Source organism: Prinia subflava, chromosome 3, assembly GCF_021018805.1.
Source record: "Prinia subflava isolate CZ2003 ecotype Zambia chromosome 3, Cam_Psub_1.2, whole genome shotgun sequence".
NCBI lineage: Eukaryota > Metazoa > Chordata > Aves > Passeriformes > Cisticolidae > Prinia > Prinia subflava.
Window position 1 is genome coordinate 12,194,244 of NC_086249.1, and position 16,584 is coordinate 12,210,827.

The 16,584-nt window shown below is 36.2% G+C and overlaps 1 long non-coding RNA gene across 1 annotated transcript; it reads left to right on the forward strand.

Moving 5' to 3' along the window:
• The first annotated feature begins 518 nt into the window (after positions 1 to 518).
• LOC134548820 (uncharacterized) lies at positions 519 to 16,293 on the forward strand. Its single transcript, XR_010079918.1, has 3 exons — positions 519 to 619; positions 8,848 to 8,949; positions 10,394 to 16,293. It is a non-coding gene; the product is annotated as an uncharacterized LOC134548820 (long non-coding RNA).
• The last annotated feature ends 291 nt before the right edge of the window (positions 16,294 to 16,584 follow it).

The window sequence follows — 16,584 nt, forward strand, 5'->3', positions numbered from 1 at the left end:
AAAGATCATACAAGTTTAATCAACTCTTGACCTTATTAGAAAGCCATGAGATCATGACATTTCAAATCTTAAACTAAAACTGTACATTTGTTTGCAAATGAAACAAAGAATTCCCAGTCTCAAACATTAATCTCCAAACATGGATTTAAATCAAATGATGCTTAATTCCTTTGGTATTCAGCCCATAACAAATTGCTAAAATTTTAATAAGTGAGATTTAGTGTCTGGGAGATTTTTTTCATAGCAAACCACATTAAAAATATAACAGTAGTCATGCACTTAGACTTTGAAATAGACATTTTCTGAAGTAAATATCCAAAGGTCTCTTCCTATTGTATAATCTTCTAGTCAGCCAAGAGCTTAGGGTTTCTTTACAGTCATACCTTCCTCTCAAGACCATACTTACTGTACTTCAGCATTTTCTTAACTGTAGTTCAAGCTGTAGTTTTGTTTGAATGAAGCTCTAACACTTGTGTACAGTGTCCATATGTGGTTTTAAGTTCCATCTCTCTATTTCAGCTATTGTGGTAATATCAAACGTTGAAGGCTGAAATTTTTTGAAACTGATGGAAGCAGACTCTCACATTGCATACACCAACCTAAAGAAACCATGTTTCAGGTGAGTATTACAAAATTATTTCCTTGTTCTTCAGTAATAAATCTATTAGGAACTAAGCACTTTAAAAAAAATCTGCTGGGACTATTTACCTCCTTTCTTCCCTAATCCCTGACATTATTCATGTCAAGAGAAAAATAAAAGGAAAAAAAAACCCCAGACCTCCCACCACAAACAAAAAACCTAGATTTCTTTTTTTTTTTTAACAAGATTTCTTAATTTTTAAAATCTTCCCGGTACCATAAGTCATAGGGTAAAACTATAATTCAGTGATACTTACCACTTCATCAGTTAAATACAATTCTGTTGACTACAAGTTAAGAAGTGAACTGTTCCTTCTTTTGTTTGGTTGCAAAGGGGACAATACAGATGACCTCCCACACAGAGAAAAGGGTCTTCATGTCATGACAAAATTAGTGTCTGATTTTTTGTTTAAAGTGAAAACTGTATTTGATCAAAATAACAGTATGCACGGTTTTGGATGAAGATAAATAATCCACAGGTACTAGAAAAAATCTGAACACAAATAATAGTCCTATTGAAAAGCTGTAAATGGAGTCTAATAGATGCTCTTTAGGATTTTCAGAGTCTGTTACAGATTCTAGGAAGTTCAGTCAGCATAATTTTCTCTACAGAAATAAAGGGCCTAAGCTCCAGGGACAGAACAGAAATGTTGAAAGGGGCTGTGGTTTCCCATTAAGTTTCCAGTACAAACCACACCTTGCTCAGAGGAAGTTCCTCTCCACCTCATACTTATGCAGCTGCCCATACACTGCACTGGAGACACTGGGGTGTTAAATACTGAAATAAATGTTTTCTTGAGGTGCCTCTCATAAACTGTTAATGAGAATAACTTCTCACCTTTGTTCACTTGTGTTAATAAGGGTGATAAAGAAAGTTCAAGCTCTGAACTCTGTGTTTCCCTCAGAAGGTCTTGAGTAAATTTTTCTTTTGACTGGGTTGAAGAAGGCTCATGTGTCTCAGTCAAAAACATATATTTGAGTTAACCTTGGATACATACTGCGGGATCTTACAGCTCAAGGTCAATCCTTTTTGGGTGGTTTGGTTTACTGGTTGTGGTTTTTGTTCCCTTCCTAAAATGTACACAGGATTATACATCTTCTTTATTTGCTGTTTCTTTGGCCTCTGCAGTCTCTTGATAAGTAGCATTAATGTGTGGAGGTAAACAAGACAAATTTATGCACACAGATCTTCCTGCTTGTTCTGCTGTGCTCTGATATACTTCACATACCAACAGAAAGACATTGCATAGCTCATTAATTGAGTTTTTACTTCAGATCATCATTACTATTCACATGGTATCAGCAATGGCTGGGAAAGCCTGCCTGTGGAGTCCATCCTGCAGTTACTGCACTGGCAGTGTTGTGTCAGGCAGCAGTTTGAATTTAAGGGGAGTCAAATAAATGATGCCAAGAGTGAATTTGCCCAGCTCCTTGCAAATGAGATCCACTTAGGGCTGTTATTTTTACCTTTTGTGCTCAGGGGCTGGTGTTATTTGAGTTCCCTGAGACAGAAGTGGTTAACTCTCCAATTCGCTTTTGAAGACAGATATTGAATGACCTTTAAACGCTACCCTTGCTGCCATGTACACATTAGGAGAGGATTAATGCTTAAATCTCACCTGCTGACCTGCAGAGGCAACACCTACAATGGCACCTGCAATGGTCTCTGTGCCATCATTGGTTCTTTGATATCCCAGCAGAATTTCCCCTGCTTCTAATTTATAAACTATACTAAGTGTTTGTAGATGTTAATAAAAAAGACAAAGCAGAAACAACACAATAAGTTCTTTAAAACCTCCTGTAATTCAAAACTGCTTTCCAAAAATCACTGAGGTTTGTATACACTTCAGTAGGAAAACAGTCAGAGATAACTTCCTTACTCTGCTGTGCAATTCTGACATTCTAGTCAGAAAAGACAAAATAAGCGAGACATGAAAATCTTTTATTGTTATGTTACTCTGTAGGAGAAGAGAAGCATTGGATTTTTTTTCCCATTCTTGCTGAAATGCAATTCATCAGTCTAAAATCCAAACACTTGTCAGAAAGGATAGCTTTTACATGTTTGTGTCTGGGCAGCACTTAAGCTATTGATTTTTAAATTTAAGAGTCTTGTCTTTTTGGGGGCATGTTTGGAAGAGTATCAAGGCTGCTGGAATTTACTAGTCTCAGATTAAGCAGAGAGTGGGTTGCAGTAATATAATAATTTTATTTAATTTTAGAAAGCAACGATTTCAGAACTCTACACAAATCACATTTCATAACTACAAGAGAAAAAAATCAAGAAACTCAACCTCCAATTCCCACGAGTTTAATTCACCAGTTCCACTGAGACTCTTCCTAAATTATTAAAGTGCTCAGCAGAGATGTGCAGAGGAAAGAAATTAAAATATTTGATTGTTTTCAAAATTTCAGGAAGGGGTGAATGCCTCTTTGGGATATCCTTAAGATGCTCAGGAATCCTTTCTTCACCCTGAAAGTCCACTCTGTATCACATCATCTGGTTGTAAATCATCTGTTTTTTTCTCCAGTAACCCCTGATTTCCACAGCCACAACTTTCCACTCCCAGCAGAGGGCTAACACCATGCAGACCCCAGTGCAGCAACCCTGAAGCTTTTCCTGGTAATTCTACATGGTTTTTTTTGTGGTTCCACTTAAATAAGATCATCTTCGGAAGCTTTCCACACAAGATCAGGCTCCCCAAGGAGCTTAACCCAAGATTAACATTTAGTCACAAATAGAAGCCATTAAGCTAGGGCTGAGAAGATAAGATCAAATCTTCTGTCTGTAGTGAAAGGAAACTCACTGAGAGGTCAGATTTGCTCTACATGTTGGCTGGCTTCCCACCTCAATTTATCATGAGAAAATAAATCAAGTCCAGCAGAAAAAGATTCAATTTACATGATATTGTGCTTATAAAACAGTAAATTTGCAAAGTAATTGTTTGGCTGGAAGGGGAAAATGTACAAACTACACCAGGCAGTTTTGCAACTCAGGTACACCAGATTTAGATTTAATCACCAAAGCAAGCATTTAACACAGCAAAGGCAGCATTTCTGCAGCTGAGCAAATCTGTGGCATATATAATCTGCAGAATCAATCAAGAATCTGAATTCTTTCCTTCAACAGAAACAACTTTGGAAAAATGTTTCAAATGAGGAAGCATCAGAGAACTGGTTTGCTTGCCCACTAACAAACTGGAAAATTCCATTTCTTTTGTGCAGGAGGCAGCAGTGCCTGTCTAAACTTCCAATCAACCTCTAAAGGTAAAGATAATTTCCCCAGAACATCAGGTCCCCTTTATTGGTCTAATCAGTTCCATTTGTGGCATAATTTCTAAGGAACCCAGACATGAAAATTAGATATCTGGCAGTGAGGACTTAAGAGACATACAGCACTCTTCTGTAAAAACATCTGAAAACCAGGCAAAGGGAAAAAAGTTATTATTTCTTGTGTTTAAGGCTGTTTAATTGTTCAGTACGGTATAAATTAGAACATATGAAAAATAGATAAATCCTTATAATGTTAGAAGGGCTAGACAGTGGAATTCAATTTAAGACTTAAGAATTTGGGTGTTGAATAATAAGTTTGTCAAATATGTGGTTTATGGTCAATAAAAATGACTTTTTAGTTTTATGGTGAATTAAGCAAATGATGAGAAAATGAAAAATTACAGTGTTTTGGTTTGATGTTACTAAAGGCTATTTAAATATCTGAAAATTTACACTAGTTTGGTGTACAAGAAGAAAACTACAGTGACAAAAACATTTTCAGAATAAGTGGACTACATTAAATTATTTGGATAGAAAAAAAGACTTTTTCCACCGTGAATAGTTACACATCCATTTTTTGATTTGTAGATTTTTTTCTGGCTAACAGCCAAAAATATCAGCAGCTCTTTGAATACCTCTTATCCCAAAGCAGCTTTTAGACCAATGTGTACTTTTCCAATATTAAAGATTTCCGTGAGCAGCAACACTAATAACTCTGGGGTTCCACTAACCTGATTATTCAATTTCTGTAAATGACTCTCATCTAGCACACCCAGTTGTCTGTGTCTTAATGCTGGGAATTTCAACCCAGCAGCATCATCAGCTGCTTTATTCCCCAAAATTCTCTCTCCTTGTTCACCCTGATGATGTCTTTTCCTTTCAGTGCTCCCTGCTGACCAGCTGGGAAGGGCACAGCACTGACTTGAGGGATGCACTCGCAGACTTTGGCTGCCCAGCAGGACAATCACTGCACACGAGTGGATTAGGGAGGTTTTAAATCCAGACTGAAGATGGCAGTTTAGTGAGGGCACCTGGTCTAAATCTCAGCTCTCCCCCACACCAATTTCCCTCTCACACACTAATCCTTGCTCCCCTCCTCCCTTTGGTAAGTTGCTTCAAAAGGGGGATGGGGAAAAGAGCATGAAAAAGTCAGTGATTTCTGATACAAAAGACTCATGTCTGCATTAGAAATTATTAGAGAACTTCAGTTTGCAAAACACCACACAAGAAAAACCCACAGATGATAAACAGTATGAGAAACAAAATTAAACTAAAGTAACACTATTTTATTTAAAACACTTCCCAGAACTGACTAGCAGAATGAAATTTCACTGCATAGAATATTCACTGCATAGAAAATTCACTGCATGAATACATGTTCAACATGCATTGCTGATCACTGTCAGAGTGGCAATGTACTATTCAATTAATACCTGCAACACTTAATTCACCCAGGCATACAGCTGCTGAACAGTGGAAAAGAATCCAAATGATTTCTAAATGTATTTTTTAAATGAGATTCAGAAGCTTACTCAAAAAATGCTGCCTAACTAGCTCTCCTATAGGTGCAGTTATTGATTTATATTCCAGATACCTACGTTTTTTGTTTCCTGAGAGGAATTCTCAGAAACCAACTTTTCATTTAATCAGTCATGTTAATTATTGTCAAATGAATATTCATTTTAGTCCATTTTGAAACAGTCACAAAAACCCCCCACAACAAAGAAATGCTCAAAAGCAAAGAACACACAACAAAACAAAAACCACCACCACCAAAAAAACAAAAACAAAAACCCAAAAGATCCAAAACAAATCAAACCCCAAACAAAACCAAAGAAACAAACATAAACCCAAAGCCCAAAAAAGCCCCAAAACACAACTACAGAAGTGACATGGAACTTTCTGACTGTTTTGGACACAGAAAAATCTCGACTGAGATTGTTGTGCAAGCACTTTTGACAATAACCAAAACCTTGGTGTGTTATCAACACTGTAATAGTCAAAAAATCCAGAACACAAGAACAACACAAGAATATGGGCTGCTTTGAACAAAGTTGCTTTGTACTTGGCCAAAGAGAATTATTTATATATTTGAATCCTGATAAATGCTAAGGTTAGTGCAAAATCCAGGCTGACATGTTAAAATAAATATCACAATAATGAGAGGCAACTAACAAGGTTAAAATGCTGGTGGACTGCTGACCTTATGTTTATGACTTTTAACAAACTACCTGGATTTTTTCAAGCTCAGGACTGCAAGGAAAGCATTTAGAGGAATCAAACAGTACACAGAAAATATGGAGCCAAGAAAAAAACAAAACAAACAAAACAAAAATCTGTAAAGTCATAGTTTTCTTTCCACAGGACACCTCCAGCCCTGCTTGGTCCTTACTTTGTTGTTTGAGCAGCGGGAACAAAATTAAGAATCTTTCAAGCAGTTTGAACCCCCAGATGATATGAGGACTTAGGTTACTGCTGCAGAGAGTCCTTTGAGCTGAGCACTACTTTGATGAGAAAATTTCAATAATATTCTGACCTGAATGTAGACCATGCGAGTTTTACCACTGATTTCAGCAGAGCCAGGATTTCATGCAGTGAGTGACTGTAATTTAGATTAGTCTTGCAACTTGCTCAGAAGCTGATTCAAAATACAGTGAAGCCAAAGGGAGCTGTATTTAATCAACTTTAATCCAATTAGTTAATTGAATTTAATAGTATTTTAAAATGTTAATCAAAGCTAAGCAGATTTCTAGGGGTTTTCTAGGGGACAAAACCTGTTCCATTCTAAATAGTGTATTATGCAAAGCTTGATGATTTTATGAGATACCTTTTAGCTTTTTAGCATACAAGTTTATGGCAAGGGGCTAGGTTTAGGTTTTTTAAAAAGTGCATTTATTTTTGTATGAATTAAAGGAGAAAAAAGCCCAAAACCACTAATATTAAGTCAGAAAGTTTGTTGGGTTACATGGATAGGACTTCCAAGCCTTCTGTCTTCCCATATTGATTACAGAACTGAACTAGAAATAGCTTGAAATAATCTTACAAGATATTTGCCCTTTATTAGAATAGAGTATCTCTTTCAGGTCTAATATCTATTTTAATAAAGTTCAGCAGTAATTAAATAGGCAGAAAATCCACTTTTCAGTTACTGAACTTCTAGCATATATTGTATTGCTCTAACCTCCCTATTGGATTCCTGTACAAAGAAAACTTTTTGTTTGTTGTTTTGGTTTTGCTTTGGTTTTGTTTTTGGAGACACTGTAAAATTAAACCATTTGGCCAATCATGTCAGAAAACAGACTATTCTAAAGGTTTCGTGATAAATGTCTTTCCTATAATTATGTTATAGAAATCACACTATAAAATAAGATTAAATGCATCTCATTTAAAACCATGTAATACTAAAATACTCTCAGCTAAAATAGAAAACCGTTTGAATCTGTGTTCTGACTGGACAGTATGACTTAACTCTCATTAACAATTTAGTGAGGGTATTTGAGAGACAACAGCTCAGTATCACCATGGGTGTGGAGGAAGAACAGAACATCCCCAATTCAGAAATACCCCTCTGCTTATTTGCGTCTTCCTGTGCAAGCCCAGAATCTGATTTTTCCATATTACTTCAGTACAGAGAACATCAAAGCACAAAGCAAAAGAGTTTTGTCTTGGTGTACAGACTTCTGCTTTCCTTCTTCCCTGTGTGCATTAATGAGCTCAGCACCAGAGACATCAGTCCTTTGTGGAGGCTTTGAGGTTCTGTTGTCCTGTAAGCATTAAGCAGAAATAGGGATGATAATATCAGCTATGTGCTTTTTGGATATCCACCATACCATTAATTCAGAAAGTAAATAAAGCCATGTAAATTAAATAAGCTTTTATGATTAATAAAACATGCGCATATGGCAATCTTATTAGTGTGGTGAAAGGCAGAATTTAAATTTCACAGAGAATGAAATCAGAGAGATTTATTTTCAGATTGAAAGTAAACAAATGGGTCTGATTTTTCTCTGCTCATCTAAATTGAAGTTGTTATTCATGAGCTGTTCAAAAATTAAGTTAACATCTGAGTCAGCAAACTTCTAAATCAATTGTAGAACTTGCTGGTATCTTTCAGGCCCTGGAAATGTTACACCTGGAGGTCCTTGGGCATTTTTGCTTTTCTGCAGCACTCGAGATGTTATTCACTGTTTCAAGAGCTTATTCATCCGTCCTCAGAGGCCTCCTCTGATCTTTGTCACTACAGGATTTTAATTCCTATTTGAAGACCAACTGGCCTAGGAAGCTGGTTTCAGAAGGAATAAAAGGATAAAAGGATAAAGGATAAAAGTCTTATGCAGTCTCATTTGGGGAGATCTGTGTCAGAAGAATGAGAAGAAGCTAAGCATCTCCAGGCATTGTTTTCTGCAAGTCTCAAAAATTAGCATCATTTAGTAGGAAGTGTTCACTTCATCTGCCACTACAGCATAACCAGTAAATGTATTTCTGTCGTGAAACACCAATTTCCTTGAACAAAAGCACAGAAAATTCAAACAGTTTCCAAGTACAAAATGTTCTTGGATGCTTTAGAACAGAAAAATCACCAGAGCTGGATGGTTTGATTTTTACAAAGCTTCATTTGCATGACATTAAAAAAGGCAAAAAGAGTGCCAAGTTTATCAAAAAAGAGTGCCAAGTTTATCACTATTAAATAACAGTTGTGGTTATGAATGAAATTTTGCTGTTTTACTAGAATAGACATAGTATGCCTTGTGCCTTTCTTCTGAGTTTAAATATAATTATCTTTAATCACATTTCATATTAATATGTTTAAGAAATGCCTTTTTTAGCAAGTATCAAAATATTATTTTGTCTATAGAAAAATTAATTCTTCTTGTAAAGATGTAAATTCAGTAATGGATTACTAACATTTTTGCATTCATATATTTACATTCATTCCAGGACTTTTCTCAGTTTTCTCAAATAAAAGAGGAAGAAACAGAAGGGGACAGCACTTCCTAAAGCAAGATTGCTTTTGAAGCTTGTTATGATTTGATAATTGAGGTAAATGATTTTATTCTGTACATGTGAATAGAATCAATGTGAATTTAAATTCATATTTGAAATAAATAATTATAAAATTGGTCAGGATGGGTGGAAACAGTACATACAATATTATTATTAGTGTCTTAATGTGGTAAAATGGATTTAAAAGAATATGTTCAAACATGGTTAAAAGTGTGGAAAGTTAACTGCAGCCATGTGTCTAAATAAGTAACTAATGTAACACATATTAGCTTGTGGTCTTTACATCCACCTATTAACTTTAAATAATTTGATTATAATTTTCTCTTAATATTAATGAAAGACGGATAGGAACATCACCATCAATAATAAAATGGAAAGTACAACAATTTACAATACCTAAATTTTAAAATTTTATCATTTATACCTTAAAAGCTTATTTATAAATGTTTCTATAAAGTACAAGCCGTAAATGCCTTTTCCCATTATTATATCTCAGTAATGAAGCAGACATGGAAATATTATTGGTATTATCCAAGAGAGGATGAAGTGTTTCTTGAAAGATTTACTTCAGTAAGGCCAGCCACAGATTTCACATATGATCTTTACACTGTAATTAGATTCAAATCTCAGAAATTACTCAGGCAGCTGGTGGTTGGTAAAATCAATGTGAGACACTTGTCTAAAAAAGGAGCTGAAAGTTTAAATACCATCATGTTTCTGACCCTTAATCTCTATGAGAATGTTCATCTAAAAATTATACATTCAGTTTAATCTAATTACCAAGGCTCCTTTTTTAGTTCTGAATAAAAAGTCAGAAGAGATGTCTCCCTCATTGGAATTTCTACCCATCAAACCCACGAATAAAAATTTAAAAAGCTAATTGGTCCATTCTTTTTGAGTGCTTTTGGAGAAAAGTGAGATGAACCTCAGCATGGGTGCTTTCTTTTTCTGCCCTTAACCTAGGATAAGGTATAACCTAGGGGTTCTGTGCCTGGCAGGTGTGGCAGAATCCTTGCCTGAGCAGCAGGGGGATGAAGAGGTAGGAGTCCTGTCCCTACCCCACAGCAGCCTTCTGTACTGCAAATGGAGGTGTGTTTGGAAAATTTGGGAGGTCTATATACATTCCCACACGCTAAAAGCAGGAAAGGTTTTATCCAGGATCCCCAAACCTTTGCATCAAAAATATTTCCTAGGACAGTCTGGCTGTGGAGGACACAGATTAAAACTTTAGTCTCCAGAATATTAGATGAGGAAGACAAAGCCTCTCCCCTCACACCTTCTCTGGTACTGAGCTCATCTTTTAGAAAGTGTCAATGGAACATGACCCCTGTAAAATGCTGTGATCATTTTTAGTGGATTCTGTGCTGCTTATCATAAAACTGTAGCAGCTGTTTTATGATCAGGAACTCCTCCTCTCCATTTTATGATCAGTCAATCCTTCATGACTCTTTTTCCTTGAAAATGTTTTTCTCCTACTCAGGTCACCCAGGATGGTTGTGGAACCTCCAGCCTGGAAAAAAATTCAGTGCTTAGCTGTGTATGACTGAGCAACCTGATATGACTTGAGACTTACTTCTAAATCCAAAGCCAGCTTGGCCCTGGGTGGGAGCTGGAATCAGGTGACTCCAGAAATCCTTTCATTCATTGTTGTTTTTGAGTTATATGTTTCTGTCTTTGTCAATTGTTGGTCTATTATCCAACTCAGGTCCCATTTTAATTTATCAATTATAAAGTGATGAGAGCTGCTGACTCTGAAATCGATCAAGAATCAACATTAAGGCCATCACTGATTTACTCCAATACACATGAACCTTAACTCATGCACAGCTGCTGTGGCTGTTTCAGGAAGGAACACACGATTCTTTCTCTCCCCCCAGTTCCTGCTCATTTATGCATTCAGGTGATCCCTGTGGTGACCTACACTTCCATAGGGGTTCTGCCAGTGAGTTATTGCAGAAGCTCTCAATCATACGGAGAAACTCCTCTACATTCTTTATTTCAAATGTAACAATTTTTTTTTACTCCCTTACAAAGCACAGAATTCTCAGTAACTTAGACTCTTGCAGAATAAAGTCCATAATTTGAAATGAAAATGCTTTGTTGGAATTTTTGCTGAGTTTCATCTTAATTTTATTAAAGATAATCTTTTCCTGCATAACAGAACATATAAAGTGAAAGCTAAAATAGAAATTTAGCTGTCACAAAGGCAGAGCAATTGACTTTCAGGGACTGCCAATCAATGGCAATTTTAAATCTGCTGGGGACCTTCAGGTGTTTAGGGATTCTCAGTTTTTCCAAGGTTAGTGATTAGAGGTATTAATAGGCTTTAAAGAACTTTTTATTTCATATTAAATTGTTGCCCAATTGAAACAATAGGCAAGTCTCAAAGTTAGAAAAAGAAAACAAAACATATTCCATCTTGAAAATTCAGTATACAGCCAAAAAGAAACTGAATTTAATCCAGGAAAAGAGAGGTCTCTTTTCCTTTGAACACTGATTAAGATCTCATTTAAAATATCAAGGAATTGTGATCATAATTTTGAGGTTACCAGTGCAAAGTGATGACTCCAGAGACAAAATCATTTGAAAACAAGTTTTGATAGGTAATTATCCAAAGAAATATGTATTTTCCTTCTATAGAACTCTTGAGATGCTACTGAGACTCACTAATGTAGGCCTGAATAAATTAAAAAAAAAAAAAGAAACTGGAAATTAGGAGTCCTTTAAGAGGACCAAATTAGATATCCATTAAGCCAAAATTGAAATAAAAATATGATAGCCAAGACTAAAATTCCATCTTCATTCCACAGCAGAACTTATAAAGGAAAAGGAAGACAAAAAAAAAGGGGGGAATAAAGAAAGAAGTAGTTCCTAGCATTTTATTTATATTGATTTTTGTCTATGAGGTATCTAACCAAGCTAAGGAAAGTCAAAAGTACAGAAAATACACCACTGGCAGAGTAAGGAAGACTTAAGAAAGAGAGATATTCTCACAATTCTATGTTATATGGTACCATAACTAGATAAAAATAAAACCCTTTTAATGTGGATACCAGAATGACAGAAATTTAAACCATATATATATTTTGTACTCTTTATCACTAATAATGATTTCATAATTTCCAATTAATTTTAAACCTCAGAGGATGTTAAATAATGTTAAATAAGGGGGGAAAAAAGTGTGATTTTGTATTCCAAATCAGCCAAAATAAAAGATTTTATCTCCAAAAATGTAAATGTACTCTCCAAGGTACCTGTTTATCTCTTGGAAATATTAAGAAACATTTCTGAAAATCTGAACAGTATCTTTAATGTTGTCAAAAGAGAAAAGAAGAGTGATTTTTTTACTATAAAAGAAAACACTGAGGTTTGAATAATCTGATTAATTGCAGACATGAACTTGAGAAGATTTTTTATCTTACAATTTTTGGAAAAGTTAACGTGAAGAATTATGCTATCTTCTGTCATGCCACTTCTTCACACTTAATGTTTTCTTTCTGTTTGTTTAACCCCTTTTCCTTTCATTTGATTGTGAGGTCCCTGTGAACTGTATCTGGTATATAGATATAGTTCAGAAATATTTCCAATTCTGTGGAATCCAGCATGGCAAAGAAGCATAATCTCAATGTCACTTGGTGCTCCATTTAGCACTACCACATGGATTAAAATAGCATTAAAGGCCATGTAAAAGATTCATGAATTGACTGACAGATCATGCAAAAAGCTTTTAAATGAAGAAATCAAAAAACCTCCATTCCCACTCCACATTTTTAGTTGAGCTTTGTGGATCTGGTAGTTTTTTCTTCCTTTGGTGACCTGGACGAACAAGATTAATACCCAGTAAAAGCTGTCTGTAACAAAGGTAAATTGGAAATAATTGAGAGGATATGACAGGTATGTAAGAGTAGCTCCAAACAGAGATAGATGCTGTCCTGGGAAGCAATTACTCTGGGAAGGATTTAAGGGCTGTGAGGGGAGGCAGTGACTAACACCAGTCCCCAGTGGAATAAGGCTGCACAAAGGGCCAGAGATGGGTGGATATAAAAAACAAGTAATGAGAGGGATGGAGGAACAGTTTTACCTCAGTCTGTGGCATCAGTGAGACAGATGATGTAACACTACACACCACCCTTTGATCCCCATAAATAGTGACTACTGAGTAATAACCATAAGAACAACTCAGGGCATGAGGAAAAAAGGCTGCTTGGTGAGAGACTGAAAGACTTCAATCTGTATCATTTCTAACAAAAAATAATGTATCATTATTGTGTGTCTGCACACATACACGGAGACAAAATTGATGGATATTAATGATCTTTTTAACCTATGTAACAAACATAATTTATAAATTATGTACAAAATAAATGAGTGCTAGTAACTAACAAGTGAAAGGTCTGGAGCCATCATCCTTCAATAGTTTCAGAATCAGGACCTTCCTGAAATATAAGATTTAATATAACATATTCTATTGGATTTCAGAAAGAGATGATTTTTAATGGCCTAAGCATACAAGAATAAGAGAAAAATACTCCAGGTCACCTCTTGTTCTTTTCTGTTCTTAACCACCATGAAGCTGAATGCCTTTACACATTCTGAACATTTTAACACTTGCCGTAGACTTTGTTAGAAAATACCTGCCTTCAAAGAAATAAAAAGCTAAAACATGGACCACAGCTAATTGAATAGTGTGAGGTAGTGTGAGACTCATAATGACAGACCTGACAGGTATTTTCTAGGGGAAAAGTAGGGATCACTGAAAAATATATATTACTAACCATGAAGAAACCTTCATTGAGGCAAGTGATCCACTGAGGAGGCAATTTCTTTCCCAGAGCTCACTGAGGCCACTGGAGGTTGGGACTGCATGGGTTCCACCTCTAGACAACATTAGGGAACGAGGATCCCCAGGATGGGTTCTTCTTCCATGCCACCTACCTGGCACCAGCACTCACTCAGCATTGAAGGAAAACCTGTCTCCAAGAATTAGTGTGACATTTCTTTTGATTTCACACGTATTGTAAGTCAAGTTCAAGGAACCTGCAAACACCAACATCATCCTGGAATTTAAAGGTCTCCTTGAACCATTATTTAGGAAAAAGTCTCCATTTCCCCCTGTAATTCTTTTGGCTCTTTTCTCTCTGGTCTTGAATGCTGAGACACAATCCCTGTGGTTTCCCCAATACAGAGGCCTGACACAATGACTCATAGCTGAGCCAAGCAATGAACCTGACTCATAAACAACATTGATTTAAGAATAATTACTATCTCGTTCTATCTCTCTCTCGCTCTCTCTTTTTTTTTTTTTTTCCCTCTCTTTGGATGTGTTTTTTCATCCTCCACATTTTATGTGCTACCTTTCATTCAGATAATTTCCATGGTATTCTTCTTGCTACAGTGAAGAGATGCAGAGGGCTTTCTAGGTCAGTCTTTCTGCTGAAATTACGAAGGAATGATTGCCTCACAAGCAAAAAAAAAAAAAAAAAAAGCAAATTAGCTGATACCTGCTGTAAGGCTTATTTCAAAGGTCATGGCCTAGTGATTCTATTATTTTCCCAAGAAAATCAACTGGAAGAAATGTAGCTAAGATGTTAAATGTGGAAGCATTGTGGAGTTCCAGTCCATGAAATACAAAACAATTCACGAAAGGCGTGCAGTGTTTATAACTAAAGGCAGGGATCAAGGCATGTTCAAAGCATGCAGAAGAAAGGAAAACATGACTATGCTTTCGCCCTCCCCCTTTTTTTTTCTTCAGTATTTCCCTATCCTTTGTCTCAATATCTTTTTCAGCAGTGATTTAAGATTTAGGCTTTTGCATCCATAATCCAGCTTTCCCTGAATTAGTGTTGTGCTTCATAATTAGCACTGTCTCTATCTCCTTTTCTCTGATTGTGCATCTGTTTCCTTCTGTTTCTTGAAACTTTTTCTACCTTTTTAAAAAGGTTTTTAAAAAAAAAAAACAAAAAACTTGTACCTTTCCTTCTCTTCTCAATGGTGTCCTGTGCTTGAGCTCTCAGGCAAGTTCACCAGAGGTTGCTACAAGGATTCCTCTCCTCTATTAAATATTCAGCACTCATACAAATATTATCTTTTGCTTGATCTACAGGAACTTATTCAGCTTCAGGACAGAGGCACACCAGAATAGAACAGAAAACTGTCTGCTAAATTCTGTGTGATGTTTTTCCCTTCTCCCTACTTATCCAGGGATGTAACATGGAATGTAACTACACATTTTTGTCCCTCAATCATGAGTGTTGCTGTCCCTACACAGAAAGAGTCAGACCTCTTTTTTAAGGAACAGCAAAACTGGTGTGAGTTAAGCAGTGGAACTGGATTGTGCATTGTCCCTTCCCATCTGCTCTGTATCCAATCTCTACTCCAGCAGCCAAGATGAATTACTGAAGAGCAGCAACACATCTTCTGCCTTTTTCCAGCTCTGACACTCATGAATCTTTCCTCACTGACTCACTAACCAAGCAGAAGTCTACCTGGTTATGCCACTAAGTAAATTTTCCAATGGGCTAAATAAATTAGCTGATGGAGAGATTCCGTGGGCACAAGAACCAGCACAAAGTGCTGGTTCATCACCCACCCATAGCTGGGGTGGCCCAATCAGGACCCTCCCTTCCAGAGGAAAATTGTCACTCTGCATCTCAGTAAATTATATCCCAAACAAGATTGATTCAAACACAATTACCATTTCCTTGATTTTTCTTTCTGCAATCTTAAGTGGTATTTTTTATTCAGATCATTTAATTGATCTGAAACCATCACTGACTCATAGCAGGAGTCATGCAAGCAGATCCCATTCCCTGGTGCTCTTGCCTGTCCCTTTGCCATCATCTTCTCAATTAAAACAAATAAAACTGCTTTTTCAGCCACAAAATAAGAAACAGACTTGAATTAAAAAAAAAAGCAAAAAACAAAACCCAAAACCAAAACCAAACCCATCATAAATTTAGAAACTTATTATTTCTTAGTGATTCTTTTCTTTGGTAGGTGAGAGAAGTGTCACTGATGAAGATTCTTTAATAGAATGAAAACAAAGATAGTTAAATTCATTTGTATCACTGTAGCCTTTTTTTAATATTGATTACCCTTAAACTTGATTCTTACTGGACTGATGCCAGGGGTTTCAGAAACACTGGAGGGGGTGGAGGTGGTAGGGAGGGTTGGAAAAAGAGGTAGATGTGTCCAAAGCTCATGATTTTTTTCCATTTTAACAGTGAGAAGGCTGGAGCTTAAAGTAAAGGTTTTGATCCTGGTGTAATATACAATAAAAAGTACCTTAAAGTTCATTCTCTCCTGTAGTCATGGATACAGACAAGAAATATACCAGAACGATTTTCCTTAAAATTAACACTACATTCACATAATATTTTGTTGCTAATTAATAAACTACATAAATAAAAAGTCGTGGTTGACTTCTGACAACCAGAGATGAGTGACTAAATTAGGTTTCAGTGTATCAGTCCATGATGAAATGCCTCAGAAATGTAAACGCTATTTTAATTAATTCAGACAGCATTTTTCCAGTTTCTTGTTGAATGTGGATATCTGTTTATGAGAAGGAGAAGGGAGACAGAGTCCCTTTACACTATCCTGTGAACTGTGAACTGTTTCCTGCTGAGGTTCAGTGCCCACAGCAGACCTCCAAGAGCTCAGTGTGCCAAA